General features: G+C 50.3%; 1 long non-coding RNA gene across 1 annotated transcript; it reads right to left on the reverse strand.

Annotated features, from left to right (window-relative positions):
- Positions 1-8,123: 8,123 nt before the first annotated feature.
- Positions 8,124-13,910, reverse strand: LOC115948934. Its single transcript, XR_004082678.1, has 2 exons — positions 13,638-13,910; positions 8,124-8,434 (listed from the first exon to the last, which is right to left on the reverse strand). It is a non-coding gene; the product is annotated as an uncharacterized LOC115948934 (long non-coding RNA).
- Between the last annotated feature and the right edge of the window lie 4,480 nt (positions 13,911-18,390).

The following is an 18,390-nucleotide window of genomic DNA, read 5'->3' on the forward strand; positions in this document are numbered from 1 at the left end:
GGTGTTTCAATGCGCTCCTTGATTATCGGCAGGCGCCGGGCAGAGCCCCGGGCAGCGATAAGTGGGGAAGGGGAGCGGGGAGGGGGCTGCCCTGCTCTGGGCAGCACAGGCTCCAGCCCCCTTAAAAGGCTTTCCCTTTTCTTTCCTTTCTTCTTCTTTTTCTTTTCTTTTTTTTTTAATTTTTTGATTTTTTTCTCTTTTTTTGCCTGTGCACCCAGGGCTGCAGGGGCCTTACACGGTTGTGAGGGGATGGAGGGGGACGAGGGAAAGATGTCCCAAGCTCAGCAGTCTGAGTTCACAAAATCACTGAATAATTTGCATCAGAAGGGATCTTAAAGCTTAAAGACCATGGCCAGGGACAGCTTCCCCTATCCCAGGTGGCTCCAAGTCCTCTCCAGCCTGGTCTTGGACACTTCCAGGGGTTCAGGTACAGCCACAGCTTCTCTGGGCACCCTGTGCCAGGGTGTGCCCACCCTACAGGGAAGGATTTCTCCCTAATATCCAATCAAACCCTGCTCTCTGGCAGTGGGAAGCCATTTCCCATTGTCCTGTTCCTCCAGACCCTTGTCCAAAATCTCTCTCCAGCTCTCCTGGAGCCCCTTTAGACACTGGAAGGGGCTCTGAGATCTCCATGGAGCCCCTTTAGACACTGGAAGGGGCTCTGAGCTCTCCCTGGAGCCTTCTCCTCTCCAGGTGACCCCCCAGCTCTCCCAGCCTGGCTGCATGCAGAGGCTCTCCAGCCCTTGGAGCATCTCCTTGGCCTCCTCTGGACTGGCTCCTGCAGCTCCAAGTCCTCCTTGTGCTGGAGGCCCCGGAGCTGGACACAGCTCTGCTGCTTGGGAAAGCCATCAGAGGTCATCGAGTCCCAACATTTGGGCACAAAGATGTCACCACCAAGCACATGGAGGTGTTTTTCTCCCTGGGAGGGGGGACATGTGTGTCCAACATCACCTGCAGCAGGCACTGTGTTCATGGGACACTGTCCCTTCCCTTTCCAGATGTTGTATTGCACATCTGGGCCTCCCACTTTCCCCACCAGTCCCTTGCAGCTCTTCAGCCAAAGTCCCTTCTGGGTTTTAGGGGCTCAGGGCAGGGTCTTTATCAGTTGGGTGAGCCCTCCACGGGACAAAAGCTCTTATCATGTCGGTGTCAGGGCTGTGGCATCTCTGTCTGTGTGCAATTAAACCCCATGTGTCTCCTCTCTGCCAAGGAATCTGGAGGCGAGGGAAGAGCCTTATCTTCCTGCTGGTGGCTGGAATGCTCTTGCAGCCCAAAGGCATTCCTCTGCTGTGCTAATGCTGGGGATAAAAAAAAAAAAAAAACACCAAAAAACCCCCAACAAAACCAGGGAATTTTGCCCTCTCTTTTCACTCTTAAGCTTATAAACAACAGTGCATCATCCTGGGGAAGGGTGGTGGGGTTTGGGTTGTTTTTTTTCCCTGAAGTTTTTTTCCTCCTCTAAGTGTAACTCTGGGCTGATATCCCAGGAATGTGATCGCTGGTGCTCGTAAAAACCCAGCTTCTGGCCTCCTCCTTCCTTCCCAGGCATTGAAGAGCCAGGCCTTGGGGATGAATTGGTGGGATCTCACATCCACTGGGATACTCCACAACACATGGGGCCTCTGGTTTCCGCTGTGAGCTCTCTGAAGCTTCCTGCATTAATATTTGATGCTTTTCCTCGGGGTGAACATTAACAAGAAGTGAGCACCACCAAAAAAAAAAAAAAAGGTGCTTTTTTTTGGTTTTTAGTGGAAGGGAGAGAGAAAGAAGGAGGGGAGAAAAGCTGAAATGCAATCGTTTTTTATGGCTTTCCGGAAGGGCTTGGATGTGGCTTGGACAGCATCGGGTCAGGAGCAGAAGGAGCAGATAGCCCCAGATCCTCCCTGCCTACTTCCATCTTTCCCTTTCAGGTCGTAAATATAAAACCACTACTTGAAAAACAAAAAGCTCGTTAAGCTGTCAGCGGGCTCCCTCTTGGAGGGTCGTAAATGTGTCTCTGAGCAGTGGCTTTGGTTCCTGTCATGGCTGGGCTCAGGAACTGGGGCTGGAGGGAGGGAGGTCCCTGCCCGTAGGGGTGCTGGTGGTGGGCTCTGACCCCACTGACATCCCACTGCCATCCCTTTAAGGCTCCCCATCCCTTCTTGTGGTCTTCCTTGTGGACCTCGAGGTGTGAAGGTGCTCCAGTGGAGCAGGATTGTGTGAAAAACTCCAATCACTTGTTTTTAAAATTTTAAAAGTTTAATAGTAATGAAATGGTTATAAAAATCATAATATAATTAGAGTAATAATAATTTGGACAATTTGGATTAGGACAATATGAGACAATAGAAACAAAGAGTTACAGACAGTCCAGGTACCTCTTTCTGGGCAAACCAAGCCCGAAAAAGGCCCCACGTTAACAGAGGATTAACCCTTAAAAGCAACAGCCTGTTGCATATTCCTACACCTCATCCATGATGCAGAAATTCCATTCAAACACAGGATTCTGTCTGGGCAGTGTCAGCTTCTTCCTCTGAATCCTGACTGAGTCTTCAGGGCTGAGCAAGGTGGGAAGAACTCGATAATGGAGCAATAAATTCTCTTTCTCTGAGAGATTTGGGTGTCCTGTGGCTGCTATCTTGGTGTGAGTCCTTTCTTAAAAAAAGTATCTTACATAGCATAGTTTCTATTTTAACCTTATGTTATAACCTAAAACTATATTTAACACACTACTTAAGAGAATTAATACAGCATCGCTTTCTAACACAACACATACAATATTCATTTGAATATTTGCCAAAAGCCAATCATAAAATACGCATTTTTCACAATTGGAAAGATGGGTGCTGATGTCTCTACAAACAACTCGATGGGTGAGGGTCTTTAGGAGAAATGGGATTTATGTTTATAGCTTACAGAACCCAGGCAGTTTGAACTCCTGAGCTGTAGGGTGATAGGCAAATGGGTCTGCAAAGGCTTTTTCAGAGCGCAGACAGCCTGAACTTCTGAACTTTGGGGGAAAAATGACATGTTGGAGGGGGAAAATGTGTGCTAGGCTCCTCAAGCAGGCTGTACTTTCCTGGTACCTCAGCCAGCAGGGAAAGGAAGAGGCAGCATGGGGCTGGGAGAAATCTCTCAGCACCGTTGGGTGGTGGAGTCCCCATCCCTGCAGGTGTCTCAGGACATGGCACTCGCTGCTCCGCTCTGGGTGACACGGTGAGGATGTGTCACAGGTTGGACTCGATGGTTTTGGAGGTCTTTTCTGACTGAAATGATTCTGTGAGTCTGCTCAGGGTTGTGTGCTGGCAGTGACAGCCTTGGTGACCGTCTCCTGGCGGGGCCGGGCGCCAGGGGTAGGGTGCTGATGTCTCTACAAACAACTCGATGGGTGAGGGTCTTTAGGAGAAATGGGATTTATGTTTATAGCTTACAGAACCCAGGCAGTTTGAACTCCTGAGCTGTAGGGTGATAGGCAAATGGGTCTGCAAAGGCTTTTTCAGAGCGCAGACAGCCTGAACTTCTGAACTTTGGGGGAAAAATGACATGTTGGAGGGGGAAAATGTGTGCTAGGCTCCTCAAGCAGGCTGTACTTTCCTGGTACCTCAGCCAGCAGGGAAAGGAAGAGGCAGCATGGGGCTGGGAGAAATCTCTCAGCGCCGTTGGGTGGTGGAGTCCCCATCCCTGCAGGTGTCTCAGGACATGGCACTCGCTGCTCCGCTCTGGGTGACACGGTGAGGATGTGTCACAGGTTGGACTCGATGGTTTTGGAGGTCTTTTCTGACTGAAATGATTCTGTGAGTCTGCTCAGGGTTGTGTGCTGGCAGTGACAGCCTCGGTGACCGTCTCCTGGCGGGGCCGGGCGCCAGGGGTAGGGGCTCAGACTTCTGCCTCTGTGTCACCTCATTGATTGAAGCACAAACAGCTCGGCTCAGCTCCTCGCAGCTCGCTGAGACAGGTGCTAGAGATGATCCAAACAGACCACGAACAGCAGGGAGGAGCAGGAGGAGGTGATGGGGAGAGCATCCCGTTGCCTTCTCCTGGGAGGCGCTCTGCAAAGGGGCAGCCAGGAGAGCTGGTTGCTATTAGGGCTGAACCAAACTCAGGTTGTTCTTGTGCTGCTGGGGTTTTCCCTTTGTCCCTGGATAGGCAAAACAACTTTGGGGATCCTGATGTGGGGACAGAGAGGGAGGAGATGCAGAGCTGGCGCTGATGTGACCCCACGAGTGCCAGGAGGCTGCTGGTTGGTGCAGGAGCAATCCATCCCGGGGTGGAAAGGATACCAGCATTTTAGGGCCTGTTTTGCTTCCAGAGGGAGATTTTCCGTGCTGAGAATAAGGACCCTCGTCCCTGTGATCTGGTTGTCATTTAGGGCCCCGATGTTTCTCCTGCACGCAGCCGCTCCCGCATTAACATCTAATTAGCAGCAGCTTAAAAACCCCCACGCCTGAACTGCCTGAACCGGGAGGAGAAAGAAAAGGGTGAGGAATTAAAGATGCAAAAGACCTGTTAGATCATCTGGTCCTTCCTTTGGGATTGTTCCGGCAGTGTTTTGTCCAGTCTTGTTCAAAAAGTCTCCAGGGCCATTATGGCTTCCCTCAGAGGGCTGTTTCATTGTGTACCGAGAGAAACCTTCATAAATGTAAAAGCTTTATACAATTGAGGTAAAAGAAACAGATTGAGTAATTGTATTGTTCTTTGTAATCAGCTTTGCTGTTCATTAATTTCCTCCCCAAAGCCTTATTTAGGCTGGGAATCTGAGAGAAAAAGCACGTGTGAGGGATGGTGGGAACAGGCTGCCTGGCTCCGGTGGGTTCCTGTGCATCACCCCGCTCTCCCTGACAGCCTGGATGTGTTCAGACACCTCCAGGAGCCCTGGCTGCCCCTGGGCTGGGCCAAATTCTGCTGCAAAGATGGGGATAGGTTCATCCTGCAGTGGGGTCTGGCTCCTCTGAGCAGCTCCTGATGCTGGAGCTTTCTCATGTAGCTCGTTTGAAGTGACAGCACAAAAAAAGGCTACAGGTGGGCATCAGCTGGTGCAGAAATGAGCAGAAAAGAGGAGGCACAATGCTCACCCTTGTGCTGCAGTGGCTCAGGGGTTTGGGAGCCGTGCCCTTGGCTGCAGGCTGTGCAGTGACACGGGATGGGACACGCAGCATCCCTCTCTGTCCCTGACACATCAGATGCTTTTTGCTGGTGGCGTGTTCTGAGTGAGGCTTCTTCAATTAGGTCTCTCTATCCTTCCGTGTCCCAGTGTGTGTTTGCTTTTTTAACCTTGCCAGCCTGCTGGATATTTTTTTCCTTTAATGTGCCTTGCTTGTTTCCCTTTCCAAACAGTGTCCTTCCTCCTCTGGTATTTCAGTGGAAGGTGTCCCTGCCCTTGGCAGGGGGGTGGAATAAGATGATCTTTAAGGTCCCTTCCAAGCCAAACTGTTCTGTTATTATTTTATTTCCTCCCTGTTTTTCTCCCATCCTCATCCCTAATGCTTCCCCAAATCCCCTACATCGTGTCTGGGCTCTTCCAAGGGGAGATGCTCCACACTCAGGCCAGCTGCCAGCACACCCTGAATGACATGTCCTTGTCCTTCCTGTCCTTGTGGGACACCTGGGCCACCAGCAGTGTCACTGGTGGCCCTCAGCAGTCCCACGTGCAATAAATGAGCAGCAGTGCCAGATGTTGTGCAGCCAGCTGCTGCTCCTTCTCCAGAGCGGTCCAGCCTTGGACCAGCTTTAATACTCCCCACTGGAATACCCCAAGTGCTAATCCTGGGCTCTGCCAGAGGGAATGGCTGAGGAGGAGTTTTGGGGAGAGTTGAGGGTTGTGTGGTGAGCTGGGGGGATCTCAGCCTGTCCAAGGAGCTGAGGGAGGCTGGCTTGCCAGGAGTTTGGTGCAGCAGTGAAGGATCAGTGGCATTGCTCCAGGTGCCTGTTTGCATTTCCTGGCTGGAAATGCAGCTGGAGTTGCATGGAGGAGAAAGAAGTGATGCTGTGATCCACACCATTCCTGAGCATCGCTTCTCTTTCCACTACACCTTCCCTTGCTGTCTAGGAGCTCTGTGGGGTCTCTTGCAGCCCCATTTCCTTCCCCCAGAGCGCCCTGTTGGCCATGGGCGGGTGCAGAGGGAAGCTGTGGGGAATTCCCAGTGTGGAGAGCTGGGGGTGATCCTGCCAAGCCAGTTCTCCTCCCTCACAGCCCTGCTGGAGCCTTCCCAAACATCAGGCCCTGCAGCCTCCCCAGCTCTGTGCATGGGGCAGTGCTGGGAGGCTCTTTCACAGGGCTTTTGGAGGAGGAAGAGCAGATGAGAACCAGGAGGAAGAAAATACCTCCAGCCCCTCTGACTGCTTGGCAGCACCTCCTCAGTCCTGTGGAGGAGGATGTGGGGCATCTGGGAAAGATTGCCCTGGTGCCTGCTGGCCAGCCTGCCTTCCTCCTGCAGTGCTCAGAGCACTGGAGCAGAGAGTCCTGGAATTCTCAGGGCATCCTTTATTGCCCAGAACCTTTCTCAGGGCTGGCCTGTGGTGCAGAGAGCCCTGGACCAGGGTATCCTGCACTGCTCAGGGCATCCTTTATGCTCAAAGCCCTGTTGTAATACCATTTCTGACTCCTTTTTAAACCTGATTCAAGTACAAACATTTATTTCAAGTGTTTTCACTTTTTTTTTTCTTTCTCAGGTGGTCTACACGGCTGTTTCACTCTCTGCATCTGCTTAGCCCTTAACCCTATTCAGGGGGTGTTCTGCAATGCTCTGAGATGCTCAGAGCCCTTTTTGGGAGGGAGCCCTGCAATATTCAGAGCCCTGGATCAGGGATCAATATTGATCAGTCCTGGATCAATATTCCTTGCACTGTTTAGGGCACCCTTAATGATCAGAGCCCTTCTTGGAGGTTCCTGTGGTGCTCAGGGGATGCTCAGAGCCCTGAACCAGAGAATCCTGGAATTCTCAGGGCGTCCTTTACTGCCCAGAACCTTTCTCAGGGCTGGCCTGTGGTGCAGAGAGCCCTGGACCAGGGTATCCTGCACTGCTCAGGGCATCCTTTATGCTCAAAGCCCTATTCAGGGGATGTTCTGCAATGCTCAGGGGGTGTCCTGAGGTGCTCAGAGCCCTTTTTGGGAGGGTGCCCTGCAATATTCAGAGCCCTGGATCAGGGGTCAATATTGAGAAGAGGATGTGGGGCATCTAGGGCTGGGAAAGATTGCCCTGGTGCCTGCTGGCCAGCCTGCCTTCCTCCTGCAGTGCTCAGAGCCCTGGAGCAGAGAGTCCTGGAATTCTCAGGGCATCCTTTATGCTCAAAGCCCTATTCAGGGGATGTTCTGCAATGCTCAGGGGGTGTCCTGAGATGCTCAGAGCCCTTTTTGGGAGGGAGCCCTGCAATAAATTCAGAATTCTGGATCACTCTTGCGCTGTTTAGGGCACCCTTAATGCTCAGAGCCATTCTCGGAGATCCCTGTGGTGCTCAGGGCATGGTCAGAGCCCTGTGCCAGGGTGTCCTGTGCTGCTTGGGGTGTCCATTTCCCCTTTTGGAGCAGAGGTTTTGGGGCCTTGTCCTGGCTGGGAGCTGTGGGAGCAGGTACCCGGAGCTGTGCCGGCGCAGCCAGGGCCAGATGTTTCCCAGATGTTACTCACTTCCTGTCTGGCCTCTCCGCATTTAGCTTTTTATGTACTTGTTTGTTTTGGACTACAAACAAAATAAAAAGGGTTTTTATAACCCTGTTCCCGTGGGGCTGTGAGTTCAGGATATAATCTGGAGTCTATTCACTATTGTCTCGGTCCCCCCTTGCCCTCGGTGCTGTCCCTGGGCACGCACAGCCTCATGCTCTGCCTTTGTTAAAATCCTGGTTTTCCCACATGACGTCTTCCCTCCATAGACCATTTTTCCTTATGACCCCTTCCAGCTCCCAGGGGAGCACTGGGAATATCCCTGGGCAGTTTGGCATAGGGGCTGGAGGAGGAAACACCACTTTTCTCAGCCCCAGCCTGTTGGTGTGTTGTTAGGAGGGCTCTGCAGAATACCTGAGGGTGGGAAGCTCATTGCACTGGATATTTGCAATTATGCACTGCTGACACCTCTGGGTGCCATCACACAGCCTCACACTCTGCTTTTGTTTAAATCCTATTTTTCCCACATGACATCTTCCCTCCACAGACTATTTTTCCTTATTTTTTTTATTTATTTTTTTAAATTTATTTCCTTTTTTTTTATTATTCTTTCCTTTATTTTTTCCCATTCCCCTTCCAGCTCCCAGGGGAGCACTGGGAATATCCCTGGGCAGTTTGGCATGGGGGCTCGAGGAGGAAACACGACTTTTCTCAGCCCCAGCCTGTCGCTGTGTTGTTAGGAGGGCTCTGCAGAATACCTCTGGTGACACCCAGCATCCTGCTGGATTGCCTTTGTGAGGAATTGTAACCACTTCGCCTGGCTGAGGATGTTTGGAGAGTGAAACAGCCGTGTAGACCACCTGAAAAAGGAAAAAGAAAGTAAAAACATGTGAAATAAATGTGTTTGTACTTGAATCGTGTTGAAAAAAGAGTCAGGAATGGTATTACAAAAGGGAATTAGGGGTAGGGAGGATGAAAAAATTTATATAAAAGTATTGTTTTGGTGTGCCAGGAAGTTCTGCTGATCACTATAACAAAGCCGTGGAGTTTTTCTCTCTGGAAAAGGTGAGGATCAGAATGTGCCCTGCTCTGTGGGGCTGTTTGGTGGATGCTCCTCTCCCTGTCCCCCTGGATCTGGGAGCATCCACTGTAACACCAAGCTGGCTCAAACAAAATGAACCTGGCAGCTTCCCTTCCAAATGTGTGTGTTCAGCTCTTTCTGCTCTCCTCACACTTCATTTATATTTTTTTTTTCTGCCTGTTGGGGTTAAGGCCCCTTTTCCTCTTCTCTTTCTCCTTCGCTCTTAATTGCCTGTTAAATAATTTAAATATTTAGGACTAAAGGGCTTCAATTATCCATTAATTTACATTAGTAATTTATATATCAGGCTGAATGGACACACTGTTAGTGTAATGGGTCCCTGTGGACTGGCAGCAAGGGGGCTGCAGTGCATTTTCCTGGAAGCATGGATGTTTCCTTACACCTCCCAGCCTGGACACCAATTATGTGAGAGGCAGCCCTGCTGTGGGGCCTGGGGTCCCATCTCCTTGGGATGGAGGTGTTTGGGTTTCAAATGAGCATTTTTGGTTTTTTTTTTTTTTCAGTTTTTAACTGTGCCTGCAGGGGGTTGGATGTGTTGTGTGTTGGTGGAAGCATGGAATGGTTGGGATTGGAAGGGACCTTCAAGGGATTTTCCAGCCCCCCTTGCCACTATCCCGGGTTGCTCCAAGCCCTGTCCAACCTGGTCTGGGACACTTGTGTCCTCTACTCTCACAGGGAAGAATTCCTTCCAGTATCCCTGGCATTGTCCTGGCACTCCATGCCTTTCTCCAAAAATCCCTCTCCAGCCCTCTTGGAGCCCTTTCAGGCACTGGAAGGGGGTTTAAGGTGTCCCTGGAGCCCTTTCAGGCGCTGGAAGGGGGTTTAAGGTCTCCCTGGAACCCTTTCAGGCACTGGAAGGAGCTCTGAGCTCTCCCTGGAGCCTTCTCCAGGCTGAACACCCCCAGCTCTCCCAGCCTGGCTGAACACAAGAGTCTCCCTGAGCAGGGACAGGGTTAATTTGGGAGGTGCAGCACAGGGGGGGCTTTGGGGGATTCCTGAGGCCAAGCCCCTGGGCAGAGCTCTCCGTGGGTGCTTTGGGGATGCCTGGAAGCAGATCTAGGCATGGGCTTAGCCTTGGAGCCCCTGGCCAGTGCCAGCTGGCTCTTCCCCAAGGATGGGGATGGGGCAGCACCTTTCTTCTGCATTCAGAAAATGCCTGGGGAGGATTTGGGGGTTTTCAAGTGCTTGTACACGTTTGGTTTGAACCCAACCCAGCATTAGGCTGGCTGGCAGTCCTGGTGACAAGTCACAGTGTGTGGCATTGCCAGTTCAAGCAGGAATCCTGAGGATCCATCCCTGATGGGCTCAGGAATCAGGGGCAGTGTGAAAAACTCCAGTCACTGGTTTTTAAAATTTTCAAAGTCGAATAGTAATAAAATGGTTATAAAAATAATAATATAATTAGAGTAATAATAATTTGGACAATTTGGATTAGGAGAATATGAGACAATAGAAACAAAGAGTTACAGACAGTCCGGGTACCTTTTTTGGGCAGCATAAGCCTGAAAAAGGCCCCACGTTAACAGAGGATTAACCCTTAAAAGCAACAGCCTGTTGCATATCCATACACCTCATCCATGATGCATAAATTCCATTCAAACACAGGATTCTGTCTGGGCAGTGTCAGCTTCTTCCTCTGAATCCTGACTGAGTCTTCAGGGCTGAGCAAGGTGGCAAGAAGTTCGTTTCTTCTGATAATGGAGCAATAAATTCTCTTTCTCTGAAAGATTCAGGTGTCCTGTGGCTGCTATCTTGGTGGGAGTACCTCATTCCTCTCTTTTTAAAAAAAGTATCTTACATAGCATAGTTTCTATTTTAACCTTATGTTATAACCTAAAACTATATTTAACACACTAGTTAAGAGAATGAATACAGCATCACTTTCTAACACAACACATACAATATTCATTTGAATATTTGCGAAAAGCCAATCAGAAAATTCATTTTTCACAGGCTGCAGGGCAGGGCAGAGAGGCCATTCAGGGATCTGGGCAGGAGTAAATGGGAGCTCCCGGGGCTGGCCCGGAGCAGAGGTCACTCAATGACTCCCATTACCCGCAGCACGGGCCCCCGAGCTTAAAGCAATTAGTGCCAATCGTTTATGGAAATGCAGCCACTGCGGGACAGCCAGGGGAAAAGGACGAGGCTGGTGGGCACCGGGATTTTTCCCTGCTTTTTCCATGACGTTCGGTATGGGCGACCCTTTGCCCTTGCTCCCTTAAGAATTTCTAAATCACCTGGAAACCCAGGATGCTGCAGTGGGATGCCCACAATGCTGTGGTGGGATGCCCAGGATGCTGCAGAGGAATGCCCAGGATAATAAAAACCACATAACTACTCAGAGCTTCGACACAACTCAGCTATGATTGGTCATCAAGCAGAAACAATTCACATGAGACCAATCAATGATGTACTTGTCAGTAAACCATCTTTACACTACATTTTACAACTATCAGATAGTTTACATTTCGTTTCTGAAGCCTCTCAGCTTCTCAAGAGAAAAATCTTAGCGAAAAGATTTTCATAAAATATGTCAGTGGCACCCAGGATGCTGCAGTGGATGCCCAATGTTGGGTGTCACTCACTCAGGGTCACTAAATGTGGTTGTGTTTGAGGGTCCCCAGGATGAGGGAAGAGATGAGAATCTTGACTCTTATGTTTCAGAAGGCTGATTTATTATTTTATGATATATATTATATTAAAAGAAAATGATGTTAAAACAATACTAAAAAAAAAGAGAGAAAGGAAACATCAGAAAGCTAAAAAAGAATGATAATAAAAACCACATAACTACTCAGAGCTTTGACACAACTCAGCTATGATTGGTCATCAAGTAGAAACAATTCACATGAGACCAATCCATGATATACTTGTCAGTAAACCATCTTTACACTACATTCTACAGCTATCAGATTATTGTTTACAACTATCAATTATTGTTTACATTTCGTTTCTGAAGCCTCTCAGCTTCTCAAGAGAAAAATCTTAGCGAAAAGATTTTCATAAAATATGTCAGTGGCACCCAGGATGGTGCAGAGGGATGCCCAGGATGGTGCAGAGGAATTCCCAGTGTCTCTGCCCTCAGAGGTGCCCCTGAGCCCTGCAGGAGCCATTCCACTGCTGTGCCTGGTGTGTCCTGCACCCACCAGAGCCATGCTCAGCTTTTGGAGATGCTCAGCGTGTTTGTCACTGAATTCAACATGCCAAACTTCATTTTACTTGTCAGCATTGTGTATTTTGAAGGTCAGTTTTTATCAATACCTTGGGGTCTCAAGGAATTGGTATCAATATCAGCAGAGAGAGAGGAAGGTGTGGGAGGAGGTGTTGGCTTGTTGCAGCATCAGCAGGGAGGCTTCCAGGTGGAGTCCCACCTACGCAGGGTGGCACAGACCCCCAAAATTGGGGCATTTCCAGCCTGGTACCCATGCTGAGACAAAAAGGATGCTTGTGGAAGTTTGGGCCACCTAGGAGTTTAGTTTGGAATGTGTGTGCCAGAGGACAAAAGGAGGAAAGAGAAGCTTGGTGGTGTGGGAGCACGGGCTCTGTCCAGAGAAGAAAAGGTGGAAATTCCCAGTGGTGAGAAAGGAAGAAACCTGTGGCGACACAGGGTCCAGTGGAATTGAAATGCCAGAGAGGGGAGGAGGGTGCCAAACAACACTAGGAAGCTCCTGAAGGCTCCCCACCTCCCTGGAAATGGAGCCTGAGGAGAAAAGGCTTTGTTTTTTGTGGGGCTTTCCTTCCGTGCTCCCCAGAAAAACCCCCAGACCTCATGGTTTTTATCAAACCACAGCTTTTTCTCTCTGTGTTCAAGCAGGTGTGAGGTGCTGGCAGCCCAGCTGGCTGCAGGGTTTAGAGGGAAAGGAATAAAACCTATCAAGGTAATGGCTAAAATCCTTTTGCCACTGGCTGGACACCTCTCTTTGTGCCACAGAGGGGAAGCCACAATGGGCTTGAGGTACCTCCCCCCATCCCACCTGCTCCTGGCTTCAGGGATCAAATCCTAGCACAGAAAAGGGGATGGGGAAGCCTTGTCATCTAAGCTAGTCTCACTGGTGGTTTGGGGGCTTATTCTTTAATAAGGATATTGCTGAAAGAGGGGGGAGAGAGAGAAAAATCTTAATATTTGACATTCAGCATCAGCAGGGATTATTTTTTTTTCCTTAAATCTTTTTCTATCCCTGTTTCTCCCCCCCTCCCCCCATTTTTTTTCCTTCTCTTTTCACCCGCAGTAAAATGAGAAGGGAAGGAAAGGGCAGAGAAAGGACAACAAAAAGCAAAATATTTCCAGCCTCCATTTGTGGTGACTATTTTGTTGTCGGGTTTTTGTTTTTGTTTTTTTTTTTCTTTTTATCGTGGCAACAAATCTGAAAGATTAAGGGCAACTTTAAAGACTGTTTAATAAAGGGACCTTAATCAGCCTCTCCTGTGATGTTCCTCCCCCAGCTGAATTAATGGGGAATTTGAGGCACGGAGTGGACCTTTTCTCTAGTTGTTCTTTTTTTAATTATTAAATAATAATAATAACATGAGGATTAAAATGATTTCAAGCCAGGGCAGCGTTGCTGGCAGCACCTCCGTGGGCTGGGCTGGAGGGCTGGAGGTGATGCTGGGCTGGCACAGGGAGCCCCGGGAGCTGCAGGAGAGGGATGCTGCTCCCAGCCCACGCCTGCCACCGAGCGAGCTGCGGGAGAAGAGTGGGAAAAACGTCGGGAAAAGTAGGGCAGCAGCTGGTGAGGGGCTGCAGAGAGAGAGAGAGGCTGGCTGGAGGCGGCGGGGAGCGTCCTTCCAGCCAGCCTTGGCTTCCCGGCAGGAGAGAGTGGGTGAGAGAAAGACAAAAAGGATGGGTGGGAAAAAAAAAAAAAACAACCCCCCAAAACCAAACACAACCATCCCTCCCCCCCAGCTTTCTGTTCCTTTTGTACTGCTCTTCCCTTCTTTGCAGCCTCAACTTTTTGCTTTACCTTGCTCGGCTTCTTCGGGGTGGGTCGTGCTCAGCCACCTCCTCTGGATTTTGGGATTGAAGTGCCACCACCCAGGTGTACCAAACCTTGTGAGCCACTTTTAGAAGGCCTGTCTGGGTTGTCCCTGCCTGGGCTGTCCTCACCTCCATGGGGTGCTCAGAGGGTGAAAGCTGCTCCCCTCCAGCCCGTGGTCCTGTGGGATGTGCATGCCCAGGGATGAGCAGCAGAGCATCCCTCTCTTCCCAAGGAGCACTGGGAGGTTCACAGCCTTTCTCACTGCTGCTGCTGCTTCTGCTTTAAAGTCACTTTTTGTGCCCAAAGTCGCCTCCAGATTTGCACGTTCAGGGGAAAAAAGCAAACCCACCCATTGCAAAACAGCCTCCTGAAAGTTGCACTCTCAAGGGGAACGCTGGGGAATTTGCATTTTGAAATATGGATGTAATTTGGGTGAAGGGGAAATCGCTCTCTGTCTGCAAAACCGTGGACTTTCTTTCTCCCAGAGTTAGCATTTTTCCAAACTGCAGTGCTCAGTTGAACAGGAGACCCTTTTTTTTCATTGTTTTTTTATTTCCTTCTCTGTGTTTTCCAAGGAGAGCTCGCAGCTTCCAGTTGGAGTTTGCTGCAGTTTGAAGGATAATTAATAATTCTTTGGACTTTCTGGCGTTAACCAGGGCAACAAGTCCCTGTTTGTTCCTTGTTTTCTTCTCCCTTCTCTCTTTTCTTGTTGAAATGATTATTCTTTTCACAACAGGAGCCCAGCACACGCCGTACATGTGAATAAACAGCGCGTTACCGCCTTCTCCACTGCTGGGGCTTTCCTTTCATGGGCCAAAGCAAATAAATAAAAAGTTCATATAATTATTATATCCATTAAAAACAACGTTGTAGCTCAGTAAACAGAACAAACTCGACAAGGGGACCGTGACAATGGAATTAAAATAGCACAAAGGGAAGTGTCTGTGCCCGTAACAAGAACCAGCGCTAGATGAAATTTGGAGATAGTTTTCCAACAAAACTGCTTCCCTGAAGGGAATGTATAAAACAGCACAAAAGAAGCCAGCACAATAGAGTGTAACAGGGATTTGCTGCATAATTCCTCCTCCTTTTTTCTTCCTTTCTTTCTTTTTTTTTTTGGTTTGAATTCACTCTGTTTTCCATGGGTATTTACGGGGATCCGCGCGGCTCACGGCGCCGCTAAAAGCAGAAATGAGGAACAATTTACACCAATCTGCCTGTGTCGTGCTGTAAATCCATTTAATGAAAAATGAAGAGATTTTTACCATAAGGGATCTCAGCTGTTTACACTTCTCAGGAGGCTTCTCCTTTGATTATCATAATCATAAAGATAAACAAAAGAGTAGTGGCTCCATAAATACTCCAGTGTAATGCATAACCAACAAGATAAATCTCTCTCTTTCCAGCTCCCAGCATGGGAGGTGCTGCCAGAGCCTGGGTGTTTCTCCCCTTGGGGGATTGGGGATGGCTGGAATTTGCGTTGGACTCTTAGGTGAGGCTGGCAGGGGCACAGGGATGCTCAGGATGCTCATGGGATGTGTAGGGATGCTGTGATGGGATACCCAGGGATGCCCAGGTTTGATACCCTATGTGAGGTCACCCTGGCTTAGTTTACCTCTCAGGCTGCTGTGCAAAAACCTAACCTGAGGATTTAGCTAAAAAGTCGATGTATTTTTATATTTATTTATATAAGTGAGGTGGCTTTTGATCAACAAGGCTGTTACATGCAGAAATATCTGTGGCGCTGCCCAGCTCCTCCTTCCCACCCTTTTCTCAGCACAGACTTTGCTTTCTTTATTCCTCTCCCTGTCCCCATCCAGTCCTGGTTTAATAAAGGTATGCAGCCAGGGAGGCCAGCTGCAGGCTCTTCCTCTAGCTGGGAGAGGAGGAATCTGCTTATTTTTTTTTTCTTTCTTTCTTTCCAAGGGTGTAATTAGGGCTGGCTGGGTGCACCCCCTCATTACCCAGGCTGGGGAGGAATGCTCTCTAATTATAAAGTTTGCCTGTCGCCGGGCAGGAGGGACAGGAGGGACTTGTAAGCTGCTGGGAAATGCCTGTCTGTCCTGGGGAATGCCTGTCTGTCCGTCCCTCTCGGGCTGGGTGGGCTCTGGGAGGAGCTGGAGGCCCTGGGATGGAGGGATGGGGCTGGATGGTGCCGGGTTTGGCAGGAAGGGACTGTGAAGCTGCTGGAAGAGGGCAGCCAGTGGAGGAAAAGGAGTGAGTTGTCAGGCAGAGATGCTTGGGGGAAAGGTTAAGTGGTTCTTTCCAGGTTTAGTTATTAATAAGAGTGGTGAGAATGGAGAGGCCAGATGCAGATTGCAGCTGCTTTTCCTAGCTGGTGGGAGCAGGAGGGGGTGGGCTGCAGTTTTTGGGGAGCAGAGAGGTTGAACAACACCTTCTGCACACCCCTGGACACAGCAGCACCCTGGGGACTGGGATTCTGTGCAGCCCCTGCAGAATTACCAGGCTTGGGGACACAAGGGTGGTCACCCCACAGGCACAGCATCCCCATGGGTTTTTCAGCTCAAAATCCAGCCTGGAGGTGGGGTAGACTCATGGGATGTTTTGGGTTGGAAGGCACCCTTAGAGATTGTGGGCTTCCAAGCCCCACCTTGGGCAGGGACACTTTTCACCAGAGCAGGGGGCTCCAAGTTCCATCCAGCCTGGCCTGACACTCCCAGGGATCCAGGGGCAGCCACAGCTTCTCCAGGCAACCTGTGCCACCACCCTCACAAGGAAGAACAACTTCCAGAAATTTCCTTCCTTTCGCTCTGAACCCGAATGAACCCAGGTGCTGGGTACCACAGGTTATCCTGAAGGTTCCTCACTCAGCTCTGTGGCTTCTGCTGGCAGCTCGGGGCTGTCCCCTCCCGGGAGGGAGAGGTTAATGAGCCACACTGAGTTAATGAGGCCGGGGCTTACATCAGCCAGCTGCAGCCCTGGGGACCTGTTACATTCCCTGCATCTCACTCTCAGTCAGCACTTCCCAGCCTGTGTCTGAGCAATCCCAGGCTGCTGGAGGCACAGGGGTTTGTGGCATCGGTGTGAGGAGGCAGCAGGGAGAGAGCCGCATGTGGGTGCCTTCAGATCTCCCAAACCCATGCTCAGTTCCAGCCTGCATCTTGGGTTGTCCTCTGTTGGGATTCAGGACAGTCCTGGAGTGCCAAGACCCCTGCCAGGGGGCTCAGAGACCCTGGCACAGAGCCCAAGACCCCTGTGGGTTTGATTATGACCCATGGAGCAAATTACCAACCTTAGATGAAGATCAGCAAGCCACAACAGTTTAAGTAGAATGATAGTGAACTTATCACAGGGTGAAAAATAGATTTTTGGGGTTTTTAGAATGGGTGTTCAGGGGCAAGATGGAGGAATCTGGGCATGTCCAACCTTTCTCTTTCTTCTTCTTGGCCTCCATCTTCTGCTGTGATGTTGGCATTTTTAGATTGGTTTAGAGTAGAAGCTCACTGTCTAACATAGGTGATAGATGTTGGAAAGTAATTGCAAATAAAGTACATGTAGTTTTTAGTATAAAAAGATAACACCACCCTGAGGGCGTCAGAGTGCCTCTGTCTGACCTGCTGAGCAGACCTCAGCAGGCCAGAGAAAGAATTTTGTAGATAAGGAACAATAAACAACCTTGAGGCCAAGAACTGAAGAGTTCTGACTCCTTCTTCAACCACCGGGCTGGGAAAAGAGACTTTCTAAAATATCTCGGGGTCACTGTGAGCAGCCGGAGTCCTGAGAGTCCTCCTGTCTCCCTGCTGTGTCTCCAGTGGGGTGTGAGCCCTGAGAAGGGGCTGTGGCTTGGTGTGGCACTGCTCCACCTCATGGAGCCTTTGCCTCTGAAGGTGCCACCTGCTGCTGTCACCTCCTCAGAGAGGGTACTGATTGTTGGGGGCCCCCTGGGTGTGTGAGAGGCTGAACGTGGCAGAGCAAGGGTGGAGAGGGGATGCTTGGGGAAGAGAGGATGATGTGTGGGGGAGGAAGATGCTCAGGGTGCTTTTAGGAGGGGAAGTTTGGGGGGATGTCACCCCTGGACACAAAGTTGTCCCAAAGGCGGCCTGTGATGGGAAGCCCATGGGAATAGGACAGGCCTAGACTGGTGATGGCAGTTCCCCCTGAGCTCAGGGATGGGCTGGGATGTGGTGGGATGCCTTTGTGTCCCAGCAGGGATGCCCTGAGCCAGGCAGGGATTCTGGAATGGCAGGGAGCCGTGCCATGGCTCCAGTGTCAAAATGTGCTGGAGTTGAAATGGCAGCAGCACTAATCTCTAAATGAGCCTGTTCATACATTCTGCCTGCAGGCAATAGGAGGGGGGATTTGGGGTGGGGGGACAGCCCCACTCCAGCCTTCCAGACACCTCCTGGAGCCCAGCTGGTGGCTGGAGCATCCCCTCCATCTCTGTCTCAGGAGCCAGAGCCATTCCCATCCCTGCTGGGGGATTGGGAGGGGGGATTGGGAAGGCACATGACTCCTCCTGTGGTGCTGCAGATAAGCTGTCATATAGGTTTTTTTTTCATTTCTCCAGGAGGATTTTAACCCACCTGGCAGGTTTAACTCTTCCCTGCCCGGCCTTCCCAGGAGCCCTGAGGCAGGCAAGGAGGTGGGGAGGTGGAGGCAGAAGGGGTTAAGCATCCACAGCCACCGAGATTTAGCTGGAGAAACGAAGGCATCCCAGCCTAATCCCTGCATCCTTCCGTGGCTTCCCTGCCTGCCTGGGACAGGCAGGAGGGAGGGG

Source organism: Geospiza fortis, unplaced genomic scaffold (assembly GCF_000277835.1).
Source record: "Geospiza fortis unplaced genomic scaffold, GeoFor_1.0 scaffold858, whole genome shotgun sequence".
NCBI classification, from domain to species: domain Eukaryota; kingdom Metazoa; phylum Chordata; class Aves; order Passeriformes; family Thraupidae; genus Geospiza; species Geospiza fortis.